The 15,846-nt window shown below is 47.9% G+C and overlaps 1 long non-coding RNA gene across 1 annotated transcript in view; it reads left to right on the plus strand.

Annotated features, from left to right (window-relative positions):
- Positions 1-974, plus strand: part of LOC121010536 (uncharacterized) — a 24,197-nt gene extending 23,223 nt beyond the window's left edge. Inside the window, exon 2 of the long non-coding RNA XR_005781218.1 lies at positions 23-974. This is a non-coding gene — a long non-coding RNA (uncharacterized LOC121010536). The remainder of the gene's footprint in view (positions 1-22) is intronic.
- Positions 975-15,846: the final 14,872 nt, after the last annotated feature.

A 15,846-nucleotide genomic window follows, 5' to 3' on the forward strand; every position in this document is an offset into this window, starting at 1 on the left:
CATGAACACTGCCTGAGAGAAGGTTGGACAGGACACACCTGAGGGTCAAGTGGAAAACAAGGTCATGAGAGTCTATTGCCTGCCATATATTCATGTGGGATTCCAACTTTGGAACCAGCTGCCATTGCCAAGACCCTAAAGCCAGTGGGGTGGGTCACATTTATGAACTGCAGGCCTGGTGGATGCAGAGGCTGCTCTGGCTGAGGGCAGTCTGACCTTGACTGATACATAGCTCAGGACCCTAAACTTTCAACATGACCAGGGCCCCTGGGAGGCTCAAGTGGCCCAGCAGAGGTGTGGTGAGGACCTCCAAGACCCAGCTAGGCACCCAGGGCCGGAGTCTCCCCTTCAAGCCCATCTCTTCAACCTTACACAAGAGAAAGTCTCAGCTCACCTAGGGAGCAGGACCCAAATTCCCCTCCCTCTGAACCAGATCTGAAGGATTTGACATTCTCTGGAACATTGATCCAGACTCCACTGGGGAGACAAGGTATTAGTATGGTCCACCATACCCATGAATCCTTCTTTCACCAAAGCCAAAGTCATGAATAAACTTTGAAATGGAAACAAATAACCTTGAACTTTCCCCCTGTAGCCAGGATAGGAGGCAAGAGACAGGGAAGCTAAGAAACAGGGAGGGGGCTCAGCTTCCTGAGGCCTTGAGATTGAGATAGCAGGGGGAGAAGTGTGGCCATTCATTCTAAGTGCTCACAGGCTCATTGACCTTCAAGGAACAACTTGTATATCAGAACAGCCTTTCGATCCTGCCTTCAGCATTTTGTAGGAGCACAGCCTTGACCTTTCATTTAGAAGTTCTGGGGCCTCAGCCTCCTAGGACACTGAGCTGCTGCTTCAATCAAGTATTTTTGTATTATGTAAACATCCATGCATGTATGCCGAGGTCACCAAGGTCTTATATCCATTTCTCTACATGCCTCTCAAGAAGCGTCAATGAAATTTCCTCCTGATAGAAATCCCAGCTTACTCTGGTCTTTCTCTTTAAAAGAATCATTACACAAGACACTTCACTTTCATGTCATTAACTTCAGTCAAAACCATTAGGAGTTGTGTGTGTGTGTGTGTCTGTCTCAATTGATTTTGGGCTTCGAGTCTGGTTGTGAGGTGCCCCCACTCCCATTGTCCCCTGCCCTCCAATGTGGCACCTGCACAGGAGTCTGAGACATCCTTTGCCAAAGTCCCAGAATGGAGACTGAAGAGTACCTAGAGACACAAATAGAAGTCCAGAATGAATATAAGGTCACCATCAGATGAGATGATGGCGGAGGAGTTAGAAATTGTGCTAATATCTCCCCAAGTCCAGGTTCCCCAAAAGCCTTCCAGCAGAGTCTTGATGAAGACTCTACCAAAGACCTTGAGACCATTCCAGAAAGGAATCCGCCCAACGCTGCAGCTTCCAGGCAGAAGTTCAGGAAATTCTGCTCTGAGGACACAGCTGGGCCCAGGGAGGTCCTCAGACATCTCTAGGAGTTTGCTAGAGAGTGGCTGAGACCTGATATTCACACAAAGGAGATGTGGAGATACTGGTACAAGAGCAGTTCCAGGCCATCCTGCCTAGGATCTCCGAGCACAGGCCCAGAGAGGTCAGCCTGGAGTCAGAATCACTAGCTAAGGCCTGTCACTGGGTTCTTGCTCAGCCTACATGTGAGAAGTCACCAAAGGTTCTCTTTGTTGGTCCAAGAGCCAACTGCACTCATGGGGAAATATGAACCTTGGTTTTTTTGAGCTTGCCTTTGACTAGTTGTAATAAGAATCCATCAAAACCCATGTCTGAACCTCTCTCTGGCTGAGGCAGATCTCATTCCTGGGACTGAGCTCTAGCTAGAAAGTTTCTCTACTCTGTTAGGACAGTCAGCCCATTGCTTGATTTTGCTCTGTTGAATGCCTCTATTTCTGCACTGACATGCTTTAATAAGTTATGTATCCAAAAAGGTAAATTGCTTCAACTTTCAGAATTCTTGATTCTTGCTGTGGTGGCATGAATGGAAGCTTCTGTAACCCCATCCAGGAAACTAACATTTCAAGGACTTCTCAAATGAAAGTTTGGTCTTAAAAAATTAGGATTCAGCCCTTAGACAAATATTGTCTTCCTGCTCAGAAGATGAACTTTGCAGAATGGAGTTGGCCTCAAGGCCACTAAAGGATGCTTGTGAGCGACCATGGATCCAAAAATGAACATTCCAAGGAACCAGATCCTTGGTCTTGGGTGTCAAAACCCAGGCAGAGGAACTCCGCTAGGACCATTGCTAGACAATGCATGCATAGATTAGAGACGGGGTGGCTATAGGCACATCGGCTGGGTTTTTGGTGCAGTCAACCTGTCTCAGAGCCCCTCCCCCTGGGGCAGGTCTGGGGAAGTAGACACTGGTGCCTGAACATAGTTAGACCAGGCTCTGTGCTCACCCTGGGAGGCCTCTCAAAGACCCTCCTTCAGGACACAGGAGGCAGCTACTACAGAACCAGAACCTGGGGGCCCTTCTCTTGGTACTGGGAGTGATTAAGAAGGCTGCCAGGTGGATACCCCCACCCACCTACCCATCCACCCAGAGGCCTCGAGAGACAACTTCCTGTCCTCAGATTTCATGAGGCATCTGTTGGTCAGGAGTGAACATGATGTTGGTCTGACCCAGGCTCACACCTGGATGACCCAGAAGTCAGGGCCACTTGGTCCTCACCTTTTACCTGCAGACTTGAGGGAGAGACCAGACATCACCAGGGGACACCAAAGGGCTCGAGGGTCTACAGTGGGAGAGAGAAGACTCCTTGCAGAGGTTCAGGATGGGGCTCCCCTCAGCACAGACTTGGTCCTGATGTCTGAGTCTCCTGTCCATAGCCCCACCCCTCACCTACACTCAAGCCTCTGCCCAAGCACTTGGATTTAAGTGACCGGCAAATCCCTCAGTTCCTCTCTGCTCCAATTTCTTTTCCCGACAGTCTTACAATATAATGTTCCTCCTGTCATCCAGGAATACATAGTGACTCCCTCTCCAAATGCCTCCAAGTCATGACCATGGCACTTCAGCCACTGTCCTGGACTCCCCCAGGCACCCACAGTTCTGACCCATGAAGACTCTCCTCTAGGAAAACCTACCATGTTCATTCAAATCTAGTACTTTGTAGGATATGGACGCAGTGGCCCTTGTATTCAAGTATTCAGCCAAGAACTTAAGTTTATACAGGAAGTATTTAACTGAAGTTCTTACATTTTTGCTAAAAATATTGTACACTAAAAAGTAAAAACATTTCTCTCACAGTGAGGATTTGCCATAAGCTTTAAGGCTGAACAATGGCATTTTCTCACATGATCAAGACTGCCCTACAAACCTTTAAAAAGTCACTTCGTCAAATGCAGAGTCCGTCTCAGGAAGAATTCCAGGTCTGGCCCTTGTCTTCTTCCCTGAGCTGCTGTGACATTTATAAAGCTCTTGAGTCTCCCAGGAGAAGAAAAAAGGAAAGAACCCAGACTAGTGGACCCTCCTGGGGCTGAGCTGCTGCACTCAGAGCACATACTAGAACCACCCAGGACCTTCAGAACTGCTACTACTTGGGTCCCGCCTGGATCATCACATCAGAATCCCTGAAGAAGGGACCTCATTAGCACTGGGAAACCTTCAGGTAGTTCTAATCTATAGTCTCAGTGTGACTCACTAAAATACCAGCCCCTGCAGCATAGTGAGGTGGGGAAGTCAAGGAGGCTCCCGCTCTCATACGGCTCATGACAGGATACTTGCTATTCCTTGACAGGAGGAAATCTCCACCCAGGCTGCATGCTGAAATCACCCAGACACTTCAAAAATGTCAGTTCCTGGACCTCACCCTCAGGTACTGAATTCTCCAACACTGGGACTGACCTTTGAAAAGAGGAATCCACTGTCGCCTCAGGACTGGGAAGGAGTCTGCAGGTGAATTCACTCACACACATGATCCCTGCTCTGACTGACCTCAGACAGCGAGTGGGAAAGGGGACTTGACCAAGGACTTACACTGAAATTGACTAAGTGTTGGCTGAGGTCAAGGACAGACTAAGGGACAGTACTTATGATGAGTGCACTCTGGAAAGCCTTTATGCACAAGACAACAGACACCTCGGTCAGGGGTAGGAGGCCAGCTTGATGAAAAGCCCTGGAGAGGGACATGCAACTAACACAGAAGGAACACAGCTCCCAAGACCTAAGGATGCTTGATATTCTCAGCATGGTGCAGTATGGATGTTTGATGTTCTCAGTGTGGCTGAAACAGATGATTGAGGAAATTCAGCTTGATCGAGTGGACAGATGTGAAAAGAAATTCCTGTCCTGAATAGCCTAAGAAAGAGGCTTGGTCTGCATACCAGGGACAGGGAGAGAAAGATCCCTATCAGAATGCTGTGGCTGTTGACCTTGAGTGACCTTCCATGCCTGGACTTTTTACTTCTAGTGTGAAAACAGATCTAGTTCACACCCTGTATGAGTGATGGTGATTTCTCTTAAGTTGAAGCTGTGAGTGAGCTATGAAGGGAATTCAGGAATTGTTCCCTATAAGATGGTGTGGGCCCCCCCATGTGACTTACATGAACGTCCTAAGATCCCTGATGGGATCCCTATACCCTCAGATGTCCATGGTATCTCCACACCCATTTCCTATCTCCTCTTCAGCAGATTCCACCCCAGAGACAGTGAGCTATTGCTTAGGACTGAACTTTAAGATAATTTGAACATCAAAGCCTACTGCACCTGACACAAGGGATACCATGGCCACTTCTGGTCTCTATATCCAATGGCATGAAAATCTGTGTGAATGAATAAAAGGACATCTATTTCTGTCTTGTGCTTGGGACTCAGAACACAGACCTCAGAGCATGGAGAAAACTCAGCTTCCTGGGCCTTGGGACCCATCATTCTTCTCCCTCTCCTCCATTGCCCTACCTGCATGGAGACTCCTTCCCCATCATGGTGGCTTCAAGTCCTAGAGGAGGGAGTAAGAATCCTGATGTTAGCCTTTCCTGAGGGATCAGATGGCTATTCTTTCAGGTTCCTGGGCGTCACTCCCTCCATTTAATGTACAGCTTCCGTCTCTCACTTCAGAGCTATATAGTGTAGTTTATAAGTTTTAATATAACATGTTTATTTGTACCTTATCTTTTAGACCTTTTTCTCCACATTTCCTTGAAAAAGTTCACTGACGATTCCATTTCTTGAGTAGGCTCAAAGTATTATGTCAGGTAAACATCCATCTATATACATCCACCTTATTTCACCTTCCTAACAATGCCTAAAGTAAGACCAAACACTAGATTGGGGTATTCGAAAAAAAAAATCTTTCCCATGGATAATATAGGCTTGGTGAGAACTCAGTTGCCTTATGGGTCATAGAAGGCACCCATCATCTCATCGCTGGGGCAGAAATGAACATCTGAGCACAACTTCTGACCTGCATGTTAAATCCCAGGCTGAGGGTCACATTAGGATCTGCTGCCCTGGGCAGTTTACTACACATCAGTTAATGACAGCCATGGGTACAGGAACATCTGACCAGAATTGGAAAAACCACCACCCTAATCAGAGACCTCCCTCCACCCAGGGACAAGCTCCTGTGTACAGTTACCTATATAAAGAGGGTTAATTTAATGCCAAGGACAAGACACACAAGGTTGACAGTGAAGATGCTACTGCTGGTGCCCATGAGAAGAATCTTTAATGTCAGAACTATTTCAGTTCTAGAGTGAAGAACCATCAGCTAATTTAAGAGTTCTACACAGACTGGGGTTTCTGTACTTCCCACTTGCACGGAACCCCTCAGCAAGGAAAAAATTCTGAGATCAGGGGTGTGTATTTGTGAAAATGCCCCAACCTTTGACCATGTGACTCCAGAAACCCCAGCCTCTCTCTAGACCACAGCACACCTTCTCCCAGGATTCCACACACAACCCAGCTCAAGTGCAGGTGTGGGATGATGGCATAAGAACAAAGGCTCCCAAACCTGGATGAACCAGCTAGGACAGTGGCCTGGTTGGCCCTGAATCCATCCATAGGCAGCTCTTGGAATCCACCAGGACACAGCCCTCAGCTCAGCACACAGTCCCAGCTGAGAGAGAGGCTGAAAGTCACAGCTACTTCCAAGGACCTCTGAACTCAACCTCACACAAGCAGCCTCCTGGAAAGTGAGGAGCAGCGTGGACACCCCCCCACACACACACCATGACTGGCGGTTGAGGAGCTGACACTGGGAGACTTGGGCAAGTGGATCCAGAACCTCACGAACCCTGGAGGCAGGTGGAATCTCTCTGGTCCATCCTTCCCATTTGGCCATCAGAAATCCCACTACATCCCAGAAGGCCATCAGTCGACAAATGATCTACAAAACCTTCATTATTGGTAGTTCAACACCTCACTGAAAGGTTGAAAGGAAACAGTCATGTGAGTCTGCCATCTGTCACCTTTTCAGGCTAGGGATTCCAACATGGAACCAGCTGCCTTTGCCAGTTCCCAAAGCCAGGAGGATGGGTCACATTCATTGACTACAGTCCCTGGGTTACAGGGGTTGCTTTGGCTGAGGGCAGTCTGGCCTGGACTCCTTATAGAATATGAACTTTAAACGTGAGCAGGATGCCTGAGAGGCTCAAGCGGCCCAGGAAGTGATGTGTGATAAGGACCTCCAGAACCTGTCCAGGCACTCAGGGCCTGAGTCTTCCCCTGTCACCTTCAAGCCCATCTCAACTTCACCCAAGAGAAGATCCATCTCACCACAGGATCTAGATAAATCCTTCATAAACTCTGAACCAGATCTGGAGATTTTAAGATCCTCTGAACATTGATCCCAACTCAATTTAGCACAGCCCCCTATACAAATGAACTCCTTCCCCAAGGCCAAGGTCATAAATAAGCCTTGAAATGGGAACAGACAACTTTGATCTTTCTCTGAGCTGGGAGGGGCTCAGCTTTCAGGGGCCTTGAGGTTGAGATAGCAGGGGGAGAATTGTGACCATTTATTCTTAGTACTCACAGGCCCATTGATCGTCAAGAAACAACTTGTACATAGAGAATAGCTTTTCAACCCTGCTTTCAGAATTTTCTAGTAGGGCAACCTTGACCTTTCATTTAGAAGTTCTGGGCCTCATCCTCCTACAACATTGTGCTGCAGTTGCTACAAGAGTCATTCTTTGAATATTTGTGTCAGGTATACATCCGTGTACACACTGAGATCACATGGTCTTACATCCATTTCTCCACATGCCTCACAAGAGGTGTAAGTGAATTCTGTTATAGATCCCAGTTAACTCTAGTCTTTCTCTTCAAAACTATCTTTACACACAATTCACTTTCCTATTACTAATGAGTTTAGCCAAAACATTAGGATTCAGTCCTTGGACTAATAGGATCTTCCTGCTCAGAAACAAACTTGGTGAGAACTGAGAGGACGTCATGGTCACTAGAGGGAGCATATGAGTGGCCATGGATCAAAAAAATGAACATTCCAGGGAACCCAAACTCTCCATCTTAGGTGTCAAAACCCAGGCAGTGACTCTGCTAGGACCAGGGGGGTGGGCAATGCACCCATAGATCAGTCAGACAGGGGTGGCTGCAGGCACATCAGCTGGGTTTAAGTGCAGTCACCTTGGCTGGGAGCCCCTCCCTTGGGGGCATCTTTGTGGAGATAGACAAGGTGCCTGAACCTGGTTAGACAAGACTCTACGTGCTCACCCCAGGAGGCATTTCAAAGACCCTTCTTCAGGGCACAGAAGGCAGCTGCTGCAGGTACACCAGGACCCGGGGTCCCTTCTCCTGGTACTGATGACTGTAAAAAGGCTGCCAGGTGGATACCCCCACCCACCTACCCATCCACCCAGATGCCTCAAGAGACATCTTCCTACCCTCAGATTTCATGAGGTATCAAGGAGTCAGGAGTGAATGTGATGCTGCTCTGAACAAGGTAGGACCAAGATAACCCAGCACTAAGAGCCACCTGTCCCCACCCTTTCCTGAGACCTTAGGGAGATGCCAGCCACCACCAGGGGGCACAGGGACAGCAGAGGGCTCGAGGGTCTAGAGGGGAGAATCAGGGATCCTCTAGAAGAGGGTCAGGCTAGAACTTGCCCTGAGTGTCCCCGTGTCTGAGCCACCTGTTGACAGGCCCACCTCACCTACATTCAGCCTCTACTCACACATTTGGGTTTTAGGGACCAGCAAATCCCTCAGTTTCTCCCTTTGCTCCAGTTTCTTTTCTCAACAGTCTTAATATAGTGTTCCTCGTGTCATCCAGGAATATACAGTGACTCCTCTCCAAATGCCTCCAAGTCACTTCTATCACACATCAGCCACTGTCCTGGGCTCACCCAGGCACCCACAGTTCTGACCCATGAAGAAAACCTAGTAGATTCATTCATGTCTAGTACCTTGCCTGTAAGATACTAACACAATGCCCCGTCGTGTTCAAGTATTCAGCCACGAACTTAAATACGTTCTGTGTAAATACGTTTAACTGAAATTCCTATATTTTTGCTGGAATTGTTTTATACTAGGTGAAAGTGTTTAGCTTACAGTGAGGACTTACCATAAATTTTGAGGATGAATCGGAGCATTTGCTCACATGTCATCTTGAGGACATACAGCCCTACAAACATTTGAAAAGTCACTTCGTCAAATGTAATGCCAATTGAGAGAGTCAGTCTCAGGAAGAATTCCAGGTCTGGCCCTCGTCCTCTTCCCTGAGCTGCTCTGATCTTTATGAAGTTCTATTCAGTCTCTCAGAGAGAAAAAACAAGGAAAGTAAAGCAAAACCAGACAGTCTGATCTTTTTGACACTGAGCTACTGCACCCAGAGGGCTCATTAGAACCAGCCGGGACCTTCAGAACTGCTACTTGGGCCCCACCTGCATCGTCACCTCAGACTCCCTGAAGAAGGGACCTCATCAGCACTGGGAGACCCCCTCCAGGCAGTTCTAATTGACAGCCTCAGTGTGACTCACTAAAATCCTAGTGCCCCAGAGCACAGTGAGGTGGGGAAGCCAAGGAGGCCCCTGCTTTCAGGTGCAGCTCATGACAGGGTACATACCATTCCTCTATGGGAGGAAATCTCCACCCAGGCTACATGTTGAAATCACCCAGCTGCTTCAAAAATGTCAGTTCTTGGACCTCACCCTCAATGTACTGAAGTCCCCAAAGGGACTGACTTTTGAAAAGGGGAATCCACTGTCACTTCAGGACTGGGAAGGAGTCTGCAGCTGAATTCAGTTGCACACACGATCTACCATCTCACTGACCAGGACTTATGTAGAATTTTCTAAGTGTTTGGTGAGGTCAAGAACAGACTACAGAGGGATCACCTGCTGGAAGAACTTTATGTGCAAGACAATGGACACCTCAGAGGTAGGAGCCAGCTTGTGAATAGCCATGGAGGGTGATGTGCAGCTAACAGAAGGAGCACGGCTCCCAAGACAAAAGATGTTCAATGTACTCAGGATGGTGCAGATCAGTGTGGCTGGAGCATGGGTACTTGAGGAAATCCATTCAGCCAGATCTATCGAGTGGACAAACATGGAAGACAAATTGTGGTCCTGAATAACCAAGAGGCTTGGTCTGCACACCAGGAATGTGAGAGAAAGATTCCCATCAGAATGCTATGGATGCTACCCTTGAGACAGACCTTCCTGGATTTTTTTATTTCTAGTGTGGAAACAGATCTAGTTTATGCCCCCTATGTGTGATGGTGGATATCAGATTTCTGCTTAAGTTGAAGCTGTGAGTGAGGGATGAAGGGAGTTCAGGAATTGTTCCCTATGAGTAGATGCTATGCCCCCCCCCCCAACATGTGATCTACATGAATGTCCTAAGGTCCCTGGATGGGATCCTTGCCCTCTCAGCTGTTCATGGGATCTCCACACCCATTTCCTGTCTCCACCCCAGTGGACCCCACCCCAGAAGCAGTGAGCCACTTTTTATGACCGAGGTTTAAGACAGTTTGAACACTGGCACAGTTTGAAGCCTACTGCACCTGACACAAGGGATGCCATGCCTGCTGCTGTGTAATGGAATGAGAAGACCTCTAGTTATGTCTTGTCCCTGGGGCTCAGGTAGAACACAGAGACCAAGGGCAGGAAGAAAACTCGGCTTCCTGGGCCTTGGGACCCATCATTCTTCTCCCTCTCCTCCATTGCTCTTCCTGCATGGAGACTCCTTCCGCATCATAGGGACTTTCAGATCCTAGAGGAGAGAGTTAGAATCCTGCCTTTAGCCTTTCCTGCCTGAGGGATCAGATGGCTGTTCTTTCAGGTTCCTGGGCCTCATTCCTTCCATCTAATGTACAGCTGCTACTTCTCACTTCTTGCATTACAAGTACCTAGCATAGTTTTCTAGATATTCATATTAATATGTGTGTTTGTACTGTATTTTTTAGACCGGTTTCTCCACATTTTCTGGGACAACTTCAAATGAACACATCCCCTTGAGTAGACTCAAGTTTGGTCTTCAACAATTGCTCAGTTTCAAACATCTACATCTATGTACACACGCACCTTATTTCTCTTTCCTAACAATACCTGAAATAAGACCAAACAATCCAGAGGAGACTGTGTGCAAAAATTCCTTTACCACAGAGAATAGAAGCTTGGTGAGAACTCAGTTTGCCTGATGGGGTGCCCTCTATGACCTCATCCTCTCAACCTGGGGCAGAAAAGAACATTTGCACCCAGATCTGGGGTTGGTTAACAACTTCTGATCTGGGTGTTAAATTCCAGGCTAAGGGTCACACTAGGATCTGCCGCCCTGGGAAGTACACCACAGATCACTCAATGACAGCCTTGGGAACTGGTGCTCGACCACCCTGATCAGAGACTTTCCCCAAAAAGACAAGACCCTCTGTCCAGTTACTCGTATAAGGAGGACTGGTCTAACACTAAGGACAAAGCACGCAGGGTTGCTAGTGAGGATGGTACTACTGATACCCATGCGGAAAGCCTTTAATGCCAGAACTATCTCAATTCCTGACTGAAGAACCATCGGCTAAGTTAGGAGTTCTACATAGGCTGGTGTTTCTGCACTTCCCACTTGCATGGAAACTCTCAGCTAGGAAACAAATTCTGAAATCAGGGGTATGCATTTGGAAAATACCCCAATCTTTCAATCTCTAGGTAGAGGCATGAGGCTCAATGATGCTCTGCAACCTCTGGCCACATTGTCATCAGGCACACCTCCAAGGCCCTCAAATCAAGCTAGTTTAGGGGCACCTGTGATTTAAGACAGGCATTCCAAGCTTAAGTCCTTGAATTAACCACAGCTTTGTGGATAGGAATGACTCGACCAGGCGGGTGAGACAGAAGTTCTCCTTTATGGTTTTTAAAACCACCAGAGATCTCAGTTGGCCCATCCATACTTGACCAATCAAGGGTGAGCTTTCCATACCTATTAGAGAAAATGCTGGCCAGGGCCAACGGATATACACAAACTTTGACAACGCCTTCAAAATATCTGCTTTAGTCAAATCTACAGATCTGTAATTTCAGCCTGATTTGGGAATTGTTTCACTGAAAGATGGTTTACCATGTGACCCTGGAAATCTCTAGACCACAGCACATCTTCTCCCAGAATTCCACACACAGCCTAGCTCAGGTGCAGGTGTGGGATGATGGCATAAGAGAACAAAGGCTCCCAAACCTGGATGAACCAACTGGGACAGTGGCCTGGTTGGCCCTGACTCCATCCATAGGCAGCTCTTAGAATCCACCAGGACACAGCCCTCAGCTCAGCACACAGTCCCAGCTGAGAGAGAGACACTGAAAGTCACAGCTACTTCCAAGGACCTCTGAACTCAACCCCACACAATCAGCCTCGTGGAAAGTGAGGAGCAGCATGGACGCCCCCCACACACACACACCATGACTGGCAGTTGAGGAGCTGACACTGGGAGACTTGGGCAAGTGGATCCAGAACCTCACGAACCCTGGAAGCAGGTGGAATCTCTCTGGTCCATCCTTCCCATTTGGCCATCAGAAGTCCCACTGCATCCCAGAGCTCTGTCACACCCAGAAGGTCATCAGTAGACAAATGAACTACTGACAGAAGGCTTTGTAGATCAACACTTCATTGCAAGGTTGAAAGAAAACAAGGTCATGCAAGTTTGCCACCTGTCACCTATTCCAGCTGGGGATTCCAATTTGCAACCTTTGTCAAGTTCCCAAAGCTAGTGGAATTGGTCACATTCCTGGACTATAGGACCTGGGGTTACAGGGGCTGCTTTGGCTGAGGGAAGTTTGACCTTGACTGCTATATGCTCTGGAATATGAACTTTAAACATGACCAGGATGCCCAAGAGGCTCAGGCAGCCCAGGAAAGTGATATGTGATGAGGACCTCCAGAACCTGGCCAGGCACTCAGGGCCTGAGCCTTCCCCTGTCACCTTCAAGCCCATCTCAACTTACTCAAGAGAAGGTCCCATCTCTCCACAGGATCTAGATAGATCCTTTACAAACTCTGAACCAGATCTGGAAACTTCAAGATCCTCTACAACATTGATCCTAACTCCAGTGGGGAGACAAGATATTAACACAGTCCCCTGTATGCATGAACTCTTCCTTCCCCTAGGTTGAGGTCATGAATAAACTTTGGAATGGACAACTTTGATCTTTCTCCCTGTAGAAGAAAGACAAGGAAGCCAAAGAAGTGGGAGTGGTCTCAGCTTCCCAGGGCCTTGAGTTTGGCCACCCTTCTCCTGTATTCTCATTGTTAGTGTTCACAGGCTCATTGACCTTCAAGGGGCACTTTTACATCAGAGAGAACACTTTATATCCTGCCTTCAGCGTCTTCTAGGAGGACAGCCTTGTCCCTTAATTTGGAAGTTCTTGGCATCATCCTCCTACAATATTGAGCTGAAGGTGCTGTAATAGTCTTAGAATATTTCCATGTCATGTGTACACCCATGCACGTATGTCGAGATCACATGGTCTTTACATCCATTTCTCCACATGCCTCACAAGAAGTGTAAGTTAAATTTCATCCCGTTATAGATCCCAGCTTACTCTAGTCTCTCTCTTCAAAACTATCATTACACCCAACGGTTCACTTTCCTATTACTAATAAGTTTAACCCAAACAATTAGGATTCAGTCCTTGGACAAGTAACTGTCTTCCTGCTAACATGAACTTTGTGAGAACTTAGCTAACCGCATGGTCACTAGAGGGCGCTTGTGAGCAACCATAGATCCAAAAGTGATCATTCCAGGAACTCAGACCCTCTGTCTGGGTGTCAAACCCCAGGCAGAGGGACTCTGCTAGAACCAGGGGGTGGGCAATACACCCATAGATTAGTCAGGGACAGGGGTGGCTGCAGGTACATCTTTTCGGTCTTATGTTCAGCCACCCTGTCTGGGGGCCCCACCCCCAGGGCATCTCTGTGGAGGTAGACACTGGTTAGACTGGACTCTATGTGCTCACCCTGGGAGGCTTTTCCAAGAGCCTCCTCCAGGGCACAGTAGGGGAAACAAAAGCAGTCCCAGGTGCACCAGGGCTCAATTTCCTTTTCTTGGATCACAGGATGGGGTAGTAGGGGTGTGCGAGGACTTGCACAGATTGCAGGCTAGATACCCTATCTCCTACCTACCCATTCACCCAGAGGCCTCCACAAACAACTTGCTGCCTTCAGATTCCTGGTTGCATCCAAGGAGTCAGGAGTTATTCACCAGGTCCTGACCAAGGTAGGAACTGGATGACCCAAAAGTCAAACTCCTGGTCCCCACCCTTTCCCCTGAGACCTGTGGGAGGTGACAGCTGCCACCTGGGGGCACCCTGGACACCACAGGGATGGAGGGTCTATAGTAGGAAGGTCAGTGTGGGGCTCCTCCTCAGCACAGAAATCATCCCTGTGTGTTTGAGCCCCCTGTCCCCAGTTTCAGTCAGACTCATCACACACTTGGGCTTAAATGGTCTCAAACCTCCCCCTCTGTTTTTTCCCCCCTCTGGTCCACTCTTTTCCCCCTGACAATCCAAAAATTTTATTTCTCTTTTGTCATTCAGGAACCTGTGACTATCTCTATAAATAGTTCCAAGTCCCTTCCATGGCACATCTGAAACTATCTGCCCTTGGCTCACCCAGAATTTGCCATTTACAGACCTTCCTCTAGGAAAACCAAGTATGTTCATTCACTTCAAGTACTTTTGCCTGTACAATACTAACACAGCGCCCCTTGTATTCAAGCATTCAGCCAAGAGTTTCAACCTATCTACACAGGAAGCATTTTTAATAGAAACAATTTCTTACAGCGTTGGGTTTCCATAAGCTTTCAAGGTGAAACAGCATTTCCTCACATCACCTCTGCAGGACAAAGAGCCCTAAGAATATTTGACAAACCCATTATCTGATCTGCAAACCCTCCGGAGGAGATCTCTGGAAGAGTTTCTAGGTCAGGCTCCAGTCCTCTGCCTCAAGCTGCTGGGTTCTCATAAAATGCTTTCATTTCTCAAGGGGTGAGGGGGAGCAAAATCAGAAGAGCCTGATCATTTGGACCCTATTGAAGCAAATTTACCCATCCTGATGGTGCATTAGAACCACCTGGGACCTTCGGAACTGCTGACACTTTGGACCCCACCTGGATCGTCACTGGAGAATCCCTGAAGGGAGCCCCCTCAGCACCGTGAAAGGTCAGCGAGTTCTAATTTACAGCCCAGGAATGAGTCCATTACAAAATCCCCACCTCCCTAGAGCACAGTGAGGAGGGTTGGGGGATGGGGAGAAGACTAAGGAGCCCCCCCCCCGCCCCTGCTCTCAGCTGCAGCTCATGGCAAAATGCACGCTATTCCTCTATGGGAATAGAGCTCTACCAGGCTGCTCATTGGAATAAACTAAAGAACTTTTTACAAATACGAAGTGGTGGGCCTCAGCCCAAAGTAATTCAGTCCAAATCACTGGCATTGATCTTTGACAAACGCCTCCAAGTGATTCCACTTAACATTCCAGGTCCTATTAAGTTTTGAAGCATCAGTGTTGGGAAGCTATTCTAATTTGCTTACAGACATGATCCATGATTTCACGGATCTTAAAGACCACTGGAAGGTCTAGACTTGACCAAGGAGTTACATCACGTGTACAACATGAGTCCGTTTTCAGGACTGAGTAATAGACAGCACCTGAGAAGGTGTTTGTGCACAGAGGACTGAAAATCTGAGGGAGGAGCAGGAACCAGCTTGATAAATAGCACGGGGGGGGGGGGGAGATAATGGGAAGGGAGTATTTCACACAGAAAAGCTAAGTCCCCAAGAGAAAGTTGTACCCCACTGTGGTCCAGAGATGAGAGAAGGTAGGTGTGCCTGTCCTACTGATCTGAAGCTTCATTCTGGGTCAACCTGGCACAGTGTCTGCCCCGAACGGTCCTAGGAAGACATTTGGCCTACATACATAGGACATTGAGAGCAGGGACCCCATTTAGGTGCTACAGCTGCTGTCCATGGGAGTGATCCTGAATGCCTGGGCCATTTGAGAATCAGTGTGAAGAAAATTCTCTATAGGGCATTTAGTTATTAGGATATCAAAATGTTCTACTATAAAGTGGCTGCTGACACGAAGGGGGAAATTGCTCCCCATGAGGTGCTACCATGGGCCTCCCCACCTGTGATCTACATGGAGCATCCTGGAGACATAGATGGGAGCCCTGAGCCTTCCATAGCATTTCCATGCTTGACTCCTGCCTTTCTCCCAGCAGACCCTGCACCTAGCAACCTAGAACACCTCTGCCTTGGATCCACATCCAGAACTTCAACTGGGTTATACTCCCACTTCAGAGACAGGGAATGTTATGACTCCTTTTGCCAAAACCCAATGGAATGAAAAAAAAAAAACAGATGTGGAATTAACTAGAGGACCATCT

Source organism: Herpailurus yagouaroundi, unplaced genomic scaffold (genome assembly GCF_014898765.1).
Source record: "Herpailurus yagouaroundi ecotype Mexico unplaced genomic scaffold, PumYag 192, whole genome shotgun sequence".
Taxonomy (NCBI): Eukaryota; Metazoa; Chordata; class Mammalia; order Carnivora; family Felidae; genus Herpailurus; species Herpailurus yagouaroundi.